The sequence below is a fragment of the Silurus meridionalis genome, chromosome 5 (genome assembly GCF_014805685.1).
Source record: "Silurus meridionalis isolate SWU-2019-XX chromosome 5, ASM1480568v1, whole genome shotgun sequence".
NCBI lineage: Eukaryota > Metazoa > Chordata > Actinopteri > Siluriformes > Siluridae > Silurus > Silurus meridionalis.
In genome coordinates this window covers 8,889,130-8,903,564 of record NC_060888.1, presented here as the reverse complement: position 1 = coordinate 8,903,564, position 14,435 = coordinate 8,889,130, and the positions used below count along the sequence as shown (strand labels likewise).

General features: G+C 36.7%; 1 long non-coding RNA gene across 1 annotated transcript in view; it reads right to left on the bottom strand.

Moving 5' to 3' along the window:
• Nucleotides 1-11,399: 11,399 nt before the first annotated feature.
• LOC124385794 overlaps nucleotides 11,400-14,435 on the bottom strand; it is a 7,458-nt gene continuing 4,422 nt past the window's right edge. Inside the window, exons 2-3 of the long non-coding RNA XR_006925798.1 lie at nucleotides 12,438-12,500; nucleotides 11,400-11,599 (exon numbers count right to left, since the gene is read on the bottom strand). This is a non-coding gene — a long non-coding RNA (uncharacterized LOC124385794). The remainder of the gene's footprint in view (nucleotides 11,600-12,437; nucleotides 12,501-14,435) is intronic.

Below are 14,435 nucleotides of genomic sequence, written 5' to 3'. Positions count from 1 at the left end.
GGACTTTTTTGGTGTTTTTCCAAAAAATGTCCTCTTTCCCAACAGCAAGTATGCACATAGGGGCTCAGAACCTAATGGCCTAGTGCAGAGAGGTTGCTTGGCAGAGGCTGGTGCGGTGGATTAGTCCAGGCCAGTTCTTTTGAAATCTTAATCTCACTTTGAAGTCATGAGAGAGTTATACAGGTGAGCCCAGTAACATCCCTTAGACTCACAGCAGTCCAACATTCATAGAGAAACAAAACAAAGTCAAAAGGGGGTTAATATCTATTGATAATTGTACAACAGGTTATTCCTGTTAGGAGTCTTTTTCATTTTTGCACACTTTGTCAGGAGGTTTTGTCAAGAACCAACAAGGCGAAACAACAACAAAAAAAACAATCATAGAAAAGATCTGTGAGCCACTGATGTAATTAGATCAGTCCAAAAGTAGATTGTGTGTTACAGAAACAGATCTGATGTTTACACATGTCTTTTACAACCTTCCACTGAATATATGGCACAATCTGAGATAAATGAGGGTTGAAAATCAGCTGATTTTGTTTGCAGTGTTGGCTACAGTTCCTCTCTGCTAGGGGGCTTGTGGAGGCTTTTGAGAATCAAGTCAAAGGGGGTTTCAGAACACCTGTACCACATCAGAGACCAGCAGAACATGACTTTTAAGAGAACCCATGTGTTCTGTTTTCAAAATTTCAGACAAAAGCGCTATAAAATTGACACATAGAAAAAAAGAAGAACAACAGTGAATAAAAAAGACTGTTTAAACCAATATTTTTTTATAGTGCACAACACAAGAGCAAAAACTCGGTCAAAAATCTTGCTGCATGAGTAAACATGGGCCCTCAAAAAAAAGTTTTTTGTTTTGTGGACTCTACTGTTTACTCCACTAATTTCTTCTTGGCCAAAAGCCATGGGACTTGTTCCAGATCAAAAAGACAGTTCCTATTCTCTTCCATATTGTGTTGTAAATGTAGAGGCTTTGTATCCTACACTTAAATATAATGAAGGAGTTCTGTGTAACCAGGAGACCTCAGAGAGAGCCTGCTGCTCATTGGATTTCTAAGGCAAGCGTTTACATGTTAGTCGAAGATAGTGAAACAAAAAGGGGTGGACACAATGAAAAAAAGCAGATGACACATCATTCATTTTTTCTAAATACAGTCTATATCAATATGCAGTGAACAGTTTGTCTAAGACTTGTTGCTTGTTCTGACAAGGTGCTTCCAATTCCAATAAGGATTTCCTGAAATCTGGTACAAAAAAAAAAAAGCTTTATTAGACTGAAAAAACACAAGTAAAAGCTTCTCCACCCAAAAGTCTCCTTCCTGCTTCTGCTGATTTTTTATTTTACAGATATTGAAAGATGACATGAAAGTATTGTGATTACAGCAAATTGAACTTTTTAATTATCAGGCACAGAAGGTACTGACGATAACGTGCATCATCAGTCAAAAGCTTTTAAACAGCCATTTTATGTTTAATTGGGTCATAAATACTTAAACCTTTTAAAATGTTATTCCCTGAATTGAGAAATGTTTTTATAAATGGCAAAATTGACTAGCCAAGACCTTTACCACTCTAATTGGGTATGTATAGCACACCATATATTTTACAGATAATACTAGCTCTGGCTGGTCTTTTATCTATAGGCTTAACAGATTTACCTTCCTAGCAGTGCTGCCTTTAATAAGGCACTTATTTACAGTTGCATTAGGATCTGAAAGTTAATAGGTTCCAACAAGACAAATGTTTCCTTATTAAATTGCCTTTTAATACCATTTAGACTGGTCTGGAGGCATAGTCTAATGCTTACATTGTATTAATACAAACAAAACATAGTCTATGTAGGTGTCGATTTAGTCTAATGGTAAAGTTTCTATTATCTACTGTGATAAGGATGTTTGGGGGTTTTCTTTCGCAGAGGTTTTTAGGCAACAAAACTGAATCTGCAGACCCTTGAGTTTACTTAAGAGTTTCTTTATTAGTACCTATGCAAGCTTCAGTGACAGCACAATGTGCAGAACCAACTGTTTAGCTAAAGTTTGGCTATTTTGACTGAGGGCTCAAAGGAGGCTCCTTGTGTGGCTAGAGTGATCACACAGTTAATATTCAAAGGCTAGCGCCTTGTAAAGGAAGTCCTCTAAAAGAACCTGACAAAGCGTGTCCTGCACACAATGGGACATCACTAAATAGGCTGTATGTATAGCAAAGAAAAAGAGAGCTTTGGCACTATCGTCATGTATACAGTCTGGGGGAGGGGTTGGTTTACATTGGACACACCCCTTTCTTAGCTTTCCCTTTTCCCAACAATCACCGTTTTAAACTGGCAGAACAAAAAAAAAAGAAGAACATAAAAGCTAAAGATAGGTTCCAGTCTTAATAGTGAAAGTTGCAGAAGTTACACTGGTGGTCTACAATTAATAAAATGAAAACACTAAGGTTTCTTAATTATTTTGCAGATTCCACTAATATGTCTATTAAACTAATCTTTCTAGTAAAATAATTTGGATGGAAACAGAAAAAAAATAAAGGTAAAAATGTGAGAAAGACATGGCAACATAAAAAAGGCACAGGGCTGCCAATTAGATTACTGAATTACACATAACTAAATAATTACTAGATGAGATGAATCCTATGTTTATATAAAAAACACTTTGTTTTGATGAGCCCCTCTGTTAGCTGCCCTATTCAGAAGAAAGTAAGCATAAAAAGAAAGAGCCTCCTGTTATATAATAGGGGGCTTTATACCAGGATTGTTGGTGTTAAATGAAAAACTGCAGGGAAAGAAGTTTGAAAAAATTTTTTTTTTTTTAAATCATGAAACTGTGGCAAACTGTGGAAACAGGACTGGTGCATACTCACTATGGGAGCACTGGCTTAGGCTGAATGCCAAGCTTGATGTCTGTGCAAGTGTGTGCACATTATTTTGAAAAGTATACCATTGCACAACATAGTGATGAGAAAGCTTGATAAAACAGTTCCTCTTGTGCTTAGTACACTAACATGACTAGAGCATGTTTGTATATGTGAAAATGGTATATAACTGCTATTAGGCTTTTTGCATGTTTTAAATAATATCAAATGTCTTTTCAAATATTTCAATCACTAATCTTTTACAATCTTTTATACATAGGATGCCATGGTCCCATTCTCTCTCTTTATCCTAAACAAATACTTAAAAAAAGAAACAAAACACAAACAAATCCCTAGTTTTAGAGGTGGAGAGAAATCTGTGCTCTTTTACACGTCCAACGTTGCCTCTCGTGTTTGATCTGTTGCCTCATCCAACACACTCATTCACACATACACTCAGTCCGCCTTGGCCATTTCGACCTCATTACTTCTCTTTTTTTCCATCAGTAGTTGTTGCATGCCAAGTGGTGATGTCATCCTTAATGGTGCCATTGGCAAGATGCTTTGTATTGAGGGCATATTTGGAGGCAAGCATCCGGGAGGAGGAACACAGCAGGGAATTGTGGGGGACCAATATTTGTCACCAGTGTGGATGATTTCAACAAGGTTTGGGAAAACAGAAATAGGAAACCGACTATTGGATATACCCTACCCCAAACCCTCCCACATACCCTTTTTCCACACACATATACACATATTTAAAACTGAAAGGAAGACATGAGGAAATGTAAGGAAGGCCTTGGATGGACCATTACTGCTCTAAGCCCCTTCAGTCTTTCATGCTTTTTCTTGCTGCGGGGCCTTCCATTCAACTAGATTTACCCATTTTCCATTCACGAAGACTAAAGTGTTGCATAACAATAGAGTTTGCCTTTGGCCCGAGCCACCAAGATGTTGGTTAAACAAACCCTTGTGTGTCTACTCGGCTTCACTCTACGTCAGTTTATTTCTGCACATCGGGCACACTGCATGCGTGACTGGTCTTCCCTATACTGATATTATATTCTAGTCTTCCATTACTGCAGCTTTAAGAAAGAACTAAGCTCTACCAGAACTATCTACGAATTTCCACCACATAATCATCACTTTTATGCACTGATAACATGATACAGTATGGAACTAAAAAACATCCCAAATTTTGTTAATATTATTTTCATTAATTCTTTTTCCAAGATAGGTATCCATACTGAATTTATTTAACCTTTCTAACCTGGTACCAAAATCAGCAGATGGGAATTCGTGCTAAAGTATGTTTCCGATTTTGTAATCTTGAGTAGTCCATTGACTGGCCAAAGGCAATACTCATTTCAGACATCACTTGGGTCAGACAGCCCTGATAAGCATGACGTCCATATTTTATGTCACAACAAAGTAACATGCAGCATGTTTGCTAAATTGAAATGATGGTTGTCCAAGATATTTTTAGGATTCAACTCCAATTTGATGCTTGCTGACACATTTTAATATTTTGGCATGCTGATTTGCTGGTAATGTGTCTAAATAGTCATCAAGTAAATAAATATTTCAGTTTGTATAAGCATATAAAAAAAACACACTCAATGCCCTTTTATTTACAGCATTTGGAAAGTAATTTATACTGAACTGAACACAGAGTTAAGCAGTCACAGCATGCCAGTTTCTGGGATTTTAACTCATAAACTTCTGATCACACATACAGTACATCTTAACTGCTGAGCTCCCATGGCAAGGAATCAGAAGGAATCAATACTTTATTAAAAACCCGCCTCGTAAGTGCATAAATCTTTATCACATTTTCAGTCCAAACTAACACAATTTTACATTCACATGTCTGACGTGAGATATTAGATGAGGAAATGGATTCACAACTATGAGTCAATAAAATCAGTGACAGTGCCGGGTGTGGGGTTTAGGTCAAGTTATTCTGCTTTTGTGCAAGTGTGTAGACACACTCTTGGTACCAAAAAAGAGCTCCAGTGTGCTTGGCACAGCCAGAAAGGGAAATGCACAAAGGGAGGGGTGACCGGTATTGGCAGGGTAGCTATGGCCAGCGTGAAGTGAAAACTGTTGTTGCCTGGTTCCTTTGTTTGAGCCTGAGTAAATAAAAGGCCATGCTCTGTTTTACAAAAAACCCTCTTAATAAAGCCACCACCCCATCCAATTTACATTTATTATCAACTATTACAAACCCCCCCCCCTTTTTACACACACACACACACACACACACACACACACACACACACACACACACACACACACACAATACATAGACAAACACTATTTTTTCTTCTTATACTGACTAATTTACTAAATTCGTATTTATGACAAAAAAAAAAATTACAAATTTAAAAAACACTTCCATTTCATAATCTGAGCCTCTTTCTGGTGGGAAACATACCATAGTGAATCTCTATTTTGCCTGTCAGTTTGCTTTCATTCCAACACCACATGATACTCCTATCTGTTTTCAGTCTACTGTTTGTGTGGCCCCTGACGGTGGAAAAAATGAGAAAAAAGGGAAACTAGAGCAGAGACCCTCACACAGGCTACGGCCTCACGTTCATCTTACCCCCTCTGCACGTACAAATACATCAACACTGTTCTTACTCTCTACTGTTTCTTTTTGTCAGGTTGAGGAATGGACAGAAAGTCCTTCACTCTGCTGTGTCAAAATAATATACAGACAGACAAGATGGATGTTTTAAAATAAGAAACATTTCATCCAATTTATTTTCATAAACCAAAATAAAACAAGCCTGAAGCTTTCCTTAGAACCTTAAGTACAACTGTTCTGAGTATCATTGTCGTGTACAGAGTACAGAGGGTCACCGTGTGGTTTGTAACACTTTATTAGATTGAGGTAAAGCTTTCCCACCTGGTATCACTTTAAACAAATCCTTGTGTCCTTATTTACGAGTACACACAACACTCTTTCAGCTCTATGATGTGAAAAGCTAGTGTTGGTCAAGCGTAATCAGATACAAGAGGTCAGCAGCAAAGATCCAGTTCTGGTCAAGCTTAGCTGAAAAAAACAAACATTCCAAAGCTAAAGCAGGTTCAAAGTTTAACTCTTAGCAATTTCAGGTTATCACTGATAGCTGATGTAAATTTTCAGAGGTTATTTTTCAAGTCCACTTAGTGGTGCCATGTAAATATTGTTCTTGATGCGCTTCAACTAGAAATAGACCCAGCAGGTCCTGCCTCCCTCCAACATGGACATTCTCTGGATATGTCACAGAAAGAGGAAGTCAGCAGGAGACATGGGAGGTGTTCATCATGGTCATCCTGTTGTTGATGGTCCACACCTGTCTGTTGATTGTAAAACGTGATTGACTGTTTTGGATACGGCAAGGTTACAGTGTGCGCATTGAGCTTGCTTATGGGATTTTGTTTGTTTAGAGATGGTACCCAGTGCTGGTTAATAGTATCCTTTTAATCTGTTCGCAGTTGGTCGTGAAAAGGCTATGATTATTTATTAGCAAAATTAGCATTTTGCAGTGATTATTTTTATTACTATATTTACACTTTCCACATGTAACCACTGTCACCTGTTTTTTTTTTTTTTACTATGACCTGTGGTAAAATAACGTCTAGACATTGCGTTAGTTATATTGCTAAATCTCCCATTAATGAAATTTTCCAAGAACTTGGCACAGATAAACCTGACCTATAAAACAAAGGTATGCCCTCTGATGTGGTGGCAGGCAGGAGGAAGTGTCTGCAGGTTTCACCAAGGCCACATGTAACACACAAGACCACTAACCTCAGACAAATACACTAGGCAAAAAATGTAAAGCAAGTAGAAGAAATTGTTCTAAAAATAAAGTAGTGACATTTCCAAAGGTTTTCCTTTATAGTCATTAGTTCTCTAATTAGTAGCCACTAGCACTACAAACATACAGTAGAAATGTTAAAAGCTCAGGCGATTTCTCACTGAATAACCGGACTTTGGTGTTTGATTAGATGTTTTCTAACAGCTTGACATCATCAGCACATTAAAACAAAACAAAACCTAACTTTTTTTTTTGGTTCCAGCTAGGGTCAGGCACAGACGACATTAACACATACACAACATTAAAGATATGACTTGTGTGGGCACAGGCTCTATATTACCTTACCATTACCATGGGGCAGCATTTAATAAGTAACAATGAGGAGTCCATGCATTAAAACAGCCCTTTCATCTTAGTATTTAAACCTAAAGCCCCTCCCCACCCAACACACCTCAGGTGTAGTCATATGTTTGTATTTAGATAAAGCCTGCCACTCAGAAGACATTTGTTGGGGAAAACAGTATATTGGCCAGCCCTATTTGTTACATAATGAAGGCTTTGTGTTGAAACGTGTAGAAATACCACATAAATATATATGTGGCAGTCTGAGAAAATGTTGTTAAAAATATCTGTGGCTGAATTTTGGAGGTTTGCCAAAGGAATACAGCGATTATACACTGAGCGATTATACACCTACAATGCTGACATCTCTATTAAGAAAACATACATGGAAATGATTTAAGTTCATGATCACAACCTTGAATCAAGAATATGAATCAAGTAGAGAGATGACAATGAGGCTAGTGCATTTTAAAGCAAATTTTACATTAAGGTGAAGCAGAGACTGATGATTAATGCCAATAATCAAAGTGAAAATACATTTCCCACTGTCAAACCTATAGTTCTTTATAATTGCCCAGTTTGCTGTCAATGCTGTTTTCCAAAGGTAATCAAACTTCTAAATACATTTTGTGTTCTTCCGGTTGACTGGAATACAATCATATAAATACAATTTTCTTTCTTTTCACTTTTTAAGGGTAATCAGTTTTTTAAAATGCCATAGATTTGATGCAAATATAACAACAATTTCAGTTATGAGAAACATGTATTCTCATAAACATTCAGCTTATAGCCAAAAATGTGAACATTTGTCCAAGTGAAGGCCATTATACATGTCAAGTGCCATCTTTTTTTTTCACTGAAATTATGATATAAGATCAATCTCAAGGCAGATACTCATGTTCAGCATTAAAAATACTTCAGACACTTTAGGAAAGAAGGGCTACTTTTTTTTGGTTCTGTAATGACATGGTTCAGACTTAGCTTTAATTCTTTCAGCATTTGCCACCAGGTGCTCAAGATAAGAACATGAGAAAGAGGAGCCTCTGAACCAAGAGGCTAAAAAAAAAATCCAGCAGGCCCTTAATGACACAGTACGTATATAAAAACTCAGAAAACACGAAGAGATAAAGTAAGTGCTTATTATAACTACCAGCTTTCTGCAGTGATGATGATAGATATTATACTTAGTTCCATGTAGATTCTTTAGTTTTTACCCAAAGTTGTTTGATTAGGTAGCATTTACAACATGCCAGGTGTCATGCAGCACTCTTGAAATGTTGAAACTACACAATAGAAGTGCCTAGTCTTACAGTTCCTCAGTCTGGCAATGTGCATTTGCACATGCAGGCAACCACAATTATTGGCACCCTTCAAGAGAATGGATAAAAATAATAATAAACTTAATAATAAAATAAACATTAGACATGATTTTCTTTACAATATAATGAATACATTTGGGAATATTGTATTGAGGCTATTAGCATAAACATTCACTGGACATAATTTCAAGAAAACTCAAATAAGGTGTTATTTTAAGTCAAGTCAAGTCAAATGGGTTTTTATTATTCTGGTAAATAGCATGTATACACTGAAACAAATGCAATACATAACAGTGTAAGATGAGTGCAGGACATGTAACTGATATCTGATGTACCACATACAGTACCTGAGCTATAGTGTAGCAGTAAAATAGGTATAGAAACAATAATAGCATCAGAACACATTTCCCTAATAAAAAAAGTTAAATGATGTACATTTGTAAAGTGTTTGGTAGTATTAAGTAAAGTGTTTGGTAGTATTTAGTCATACTGGGTTAGATGTTTGATAGCCCAGGTGAGTGTTGGGAGGCAGCAGGGTGCTGAGTAATCTGGGTAATCTGATCTGACAAAAGAAAGTGAGTCTAGTGATGGTGAGGTGGGTGCTCCTATATAGTAGCTTTGCAAAAACAGTGGTTGTACTATGAGGTGCCAATACTGAGCAGAGACAACCTGATGATCTTTATTGGTCTTACAATTCATTGTACGGACTTTCATTTGGAGGTTGTGCAGTTTCTGTTATGAGATCACTGGTCAGGATATTTTCCATCAGCCACTTGTTGTAAGTGGTGATGATGGGAGGAAGAGGTTTGATTCTTTGTAGCCTCCATGAAAATTAGAGGCATTGCTGGGCTTTTATTGGCTGGGCAGGTGGTGTTGACAGTCTCCATCATATGCACACCAAGAAACTTATTTTATACATGTTATTCCATCAGTGTTATTCAGTCAGTGTTCAGTTGTGATTAGTTTAATATGACATTTTGTCCAGATAGCTCAGAGAAAGGTGAATGATAGCAAATATGGTGTTCCCTTCATAAAAATTCATTACAACATGCTCTGTGAAAGCATAGCATCCATCTAGCAAATACGATTAATGTGTCATATAAGGGCTCTTTCCACAGGCCAGTCTTTGCTGACTGACTGATGTCTGAAAAGAAATGACTGATATGTCAGTCATGTATAGAATATATAAACCTCACAAGGGATGTTTCGATAGTGCTATAGATGTCCTACAGGGGAATGTGAATTATTGTTAAGCCTTCGAGTGGTCAGAAACTCAATAACCCCAGTATACTCATATCTTCAAATATTTTATTTTAGGGTTAAGTTTTAACCTAGATGTGTTCTTGGCCTCAAGTAAAACATATACAGTATTATATACAGATCATATATATATATATATATATATATATATATATATATATATATATATATATATATATGATCTGTATATAATACTGTATATGTTTTACTTGAGGGCCAAGAACACATTTAGGTTAAAACTTAACCCTAAAATAAAATGACATTGAAAATGTTTTACCTACATAGAATCTCTCTTTGCAAAGATGACACTACAGTTATTTGATTTCCTCTCTTTCACCCCGATCTTTTAACTTCAAAGCTTTTGAGACACCTGTTATGCAAAGTAATTTTCAGTGGCTCATAATTTGTTGAAAGCTAATTGTAAAGTTGGATTTAAATTTAATTTGTCCTGTGGTGATAGAAAGTACATTAAATCTTGGCAGCTGTCCACACTGACTACTCATCATGATTTGACGTCATAGGGAGGTAGAGTTGGAATTGTGTAACATTAGAATTTAAACCTTAATCAGTTTTTGTTTCCTGTGAGAGGGAAAGAGAAAGTTTAATGAGCCAAGAAGGCTCAAATGACCAACCTAGAACAGATCTCTAAGGGAATCACTAAACTCCCAATACAAGACCTATAACATCACAGGCTACCAATCAGAAGTGATTACTCATTCTTGCTGGTTGTTTTCCAAAGTTTGCAAAGTATCTTATATCTTGAAAAAGAAAGCCCCTAGAATTACTATGTACACAAACAAGTTACACCGTACATAAGCCTTTTTTAGGCTGAGAGAAAAAAACGTTAGTAGAATGGGATTATACTAACTAACACACTAGATCTGACTAACATATAATACTGGCCCATAAGGTTCTCTCTCACACAAACATGACTAATGGGTATGTGTTATGGGTGAACAACAGTAATTCCAGTTCACCTTACAGCATAAACTATTTTTAAAATAGAAAGTGGTACATTCAACATACCATTGTGAAAAACATCTCAAACAAGTTCATTTATATGGCTACTTTTGATTATTACATTATACTTTATGGGTAAGTGAATGTGAAGACCATGTCTCTGCCTCAGCGGATGGAAGACAAGCACAGTATTTGTCTCTTTTCTCACATCTTGGTAGTGGCTGTTTTAGCAGCAACGCATTTATAATGCAGATAAGGCCTTCTGTGCAGCAAACACTAATTATATGCCTGGACCACCACTGAGTTCAACATGCAGTGAGTGTTGGAACCAAACAGTGCAATTGTAAATATCAATCTTCTTTGTTCACTCAAGTATTTACTTTGTCAATTCTGTTTCAAACACAAAAATAATTTTTAATGTATTATCTATGGCAGGGGCCCTCAGTGTGGGGTCCAGGAAATCACAGCAGTGGCAAAAATTACAATAAATTATTATTGTATATTCAATGTTAAGGTCCTAGATTTATCCTTTAGTAGATGGTTAGTTGAATATAACAGATGTTATTCAAAAACATTAATAATGCAAAAACAAGTGTGTCTGTAAATAATGTTTTGTTTTAATCTATTGCATTCTGTTAGTGGAACGTTGATAAAGGATTTGTTGAGTTTAAAGGTTTAATGAATAGCCAGTATTGTCCTGTACACTTTTTAACAATCTTGCTAATAGATGACTAGTTGGATAAAGTCTCTATTCTTAAATAAATCTGTCTGTGAAGTGTCTGATGTCTGTGGAATTGCATTAATGTTTAAAGAGTTTCCAGGCTGCAACATTTTCAAGAACCTCCACCACATGGGATAAAATGTTAACAATGAAGGTTTTTTATTCTAGGTTTTATGTGAAATAAATTTGAAAATGCCTGCTGTTTTAATTGCCTTGCATTAGGGTTGCAGCTTGAGGTGATGTTGACGCCTTTTTCCTGCAACTTCCTCTTGAGTCTGTTCCAGGGCTGCGATCGGTCAATCCTGTTTCCGCTTCTCATGGGTACATTGGAGCAGCTTGCACAGTAAAACACACACACACACACACACACACACACACACACACGTACACACACGTACACACACACACATCAGAACATTCTTCTAAACATCAGTCAAATACAAAAAGTGACATTCCCCTCCAGATATTACAACAGAAAATAAATATATTTCTTTCAAGTCAAAATTGGAATTGGTGTCAGATGGTGTCAGAGTACATAACACATCATTGAATATGGGCAATGCCTGAATTAATGGTTGCACATCTGGCCTATTTCCTCTAATTACATTAGTACAAACTAATGTAAACAGGATAACCTGAAAGGGAAAGCACAGGGTAATCTCTGCCCTGGGGAGGTCCAGCATGATCACTGATACAAAACATACAAGGTACAGAATGTTGCACAATTTGTACGAAAAGGGATGGGCCATTGTAAGCTATTTATTCTGAAGGAGAAAATGAAAAGGGGATGACTTTTCACCAGTAAATGAGGGAAAACATGGGCTTGTTAATACATGGGTGGACTCGAGTCAGATATGTTGTGACTGCTGCTGGCAGGACAGCGAACATGCTTTATGCAAGATTGATTCTTAGTTTTTTTTATCTGCCTACAAAAGCTTAGCTTTTATATATGCATTAGGGATGTATTAATCATATTAATATAAGATGCGTAGGCACATTAATGTTCACAAAATTAGTTAAATTATACCATTTGAGTGTTCATGCACAGTCAGTGTTCTCAAATGTATAACAGTAAATGCAGTATAAGACAAAAACAAATTAGACTCACCCACACACACACGCACACACACACACACACACACACACACACACACACACACACACAGAAAGAACCTCTAATCCTCTTGACTCCTTTGCAGGATTCCTGGTCTGTATGGCTTTCTGGACGTCACAGCTCTAAAACAGATCCAAATGAGAAATGGCAAAACCGGGATTAGTGGGAGTTTCCGTCTGAGAGCCTGTCAGAGAGTTACAAATACAAAGCTACAATAACAATGCTAATAATTTTGGTTTTTCACTTAATGAACAAATGAGCTGACAGAGAATTGTAAAGAGGAATGAGAGACATCTATTAATTATTGATTTATTATTGGCTTATTTAAAGGAACCGTGCAGTCTAATGAAATAATATGATAAACATGGCTTATTTCTCCCTTCGACTGTTATACACTGTTATGCTGTTATATGCTATGTTATGTTGTGTTAGGTAAGGTTAGGTTAGGTTATATAACTTTAAGGCCACATTTGAAAATGTACTATAACTGTAAATTACATAATAATAATAATAATAATAATAATAATAATAATAATAAATTAGCAAAAAAAAAAGTAAAGCTCTATGTTATTAACCAGACAGAAGCAAATGAATTCATCACTGTTTGGCCACTAACTCTCCACTGCTCAGATTATTATATTCTCTGTTATTAGATGACAAGCGCATAAGTGCTCTAATACAGTGCCATTAACTATGACTAACTCAGCTCAGCATGTTTGGGTAGAGTTTTTTTCTGAGGAGGAGGGGTCAGGGTTATATAGGGGCCTCACAGTTGATGAATAATTAGATTTAAGAGAGTTATGGTACTCACTGTTTTTGAAAAATAAGTGTAATACCCAAAAGTTTTTATTTCACTTTACATCAAAATAAAAAGAGAAACATATGCGGTTACTTAAGAAATGCATTTGTGAGTTAAATATGCCCATATGTGAATTTGGGAGCCTTCCAGTTCCAAACCTGAACAATGGCTTGAGGCAAGACTTCATTAAAGTCTATGAGCCATGGATCGACAGGAAACATGCAACAGTTTCCCATTCCATTGCAATAAAACGGCATTCCACTTCAAACAAAACTCTTCAGGTCTCAGAAGGGGCATTTTCCCACATACTTGTCTGGGCAAAAAAAAAAAAATTCAACCACAAAATTTAAGGTTATAAAACCAGCGCATCACTTCCCCCCCAAGTAAGAGCTGCAATAACTGAAGGCTACAGGTGTGAATCAAACAACCAACACCTGATACTTAAGAGTCACTCTGTTTTGCCACTAAGTCTTTTCTACCACCCATCATTGGCAACACAGACATTTAAAGATGGGTGAAGCTGGGATATGGGATTTGACTTGACCTGAAGCTGAATTATGTGGCTGTACTGAATAAGTTTACTTGGCGTGAACTTGAGTCTTCATATGCTGTACAAGAGGAAAAAACAGAAATGTGTTAGTGTGTCCTGGGGATTAATCTGATCTGGTGACTTGCCTATTAAAACAAAAAACAACAGGTAATGGGTTAGATTGTAGCTTGTAACATCATGCCATCTTCAAGCATGTCAAGAAGTTTCTAAATGGCTGTGAAGATGCATGCCTGAACTTTACAGAGTGTTTTTCGTAATAATGTGTTATTTCACTCTCCATTCTTTTTAGATGTGACTCTTTTGTGGGTGTGTCTGTGGAATATTAGAAGGTCCTTAAATGCAAAGTCATGTTGGCCCTCTAGAGGCAAATTCATTCATAACAATATGAATGTCTTAGGCTTTTGTTAAGACCCATCTTGCTTGAATTGGTTCAACCCTCTGGCACTAGGTGGAGAAATCAGTGTCAGGTTTGACTGCATGGTAAGTATATATATAGATTCCTTCTATCATCAAAGCATATTTGGTCATTATACCAACATCAAGAGTATTACATGACCAATACTGTATGCCTGTGGTCTTCACGTGATTCACAAAGGACTAAGGTGGCTGCAGATTTTCATTCCAGCAAAGAAGCCTGACTCTGTGTGTTTGATCAGATGATCTAGGCCTTCGGCCAGCAGTCAAATTTTGCTGAAAAAACCTGCAACA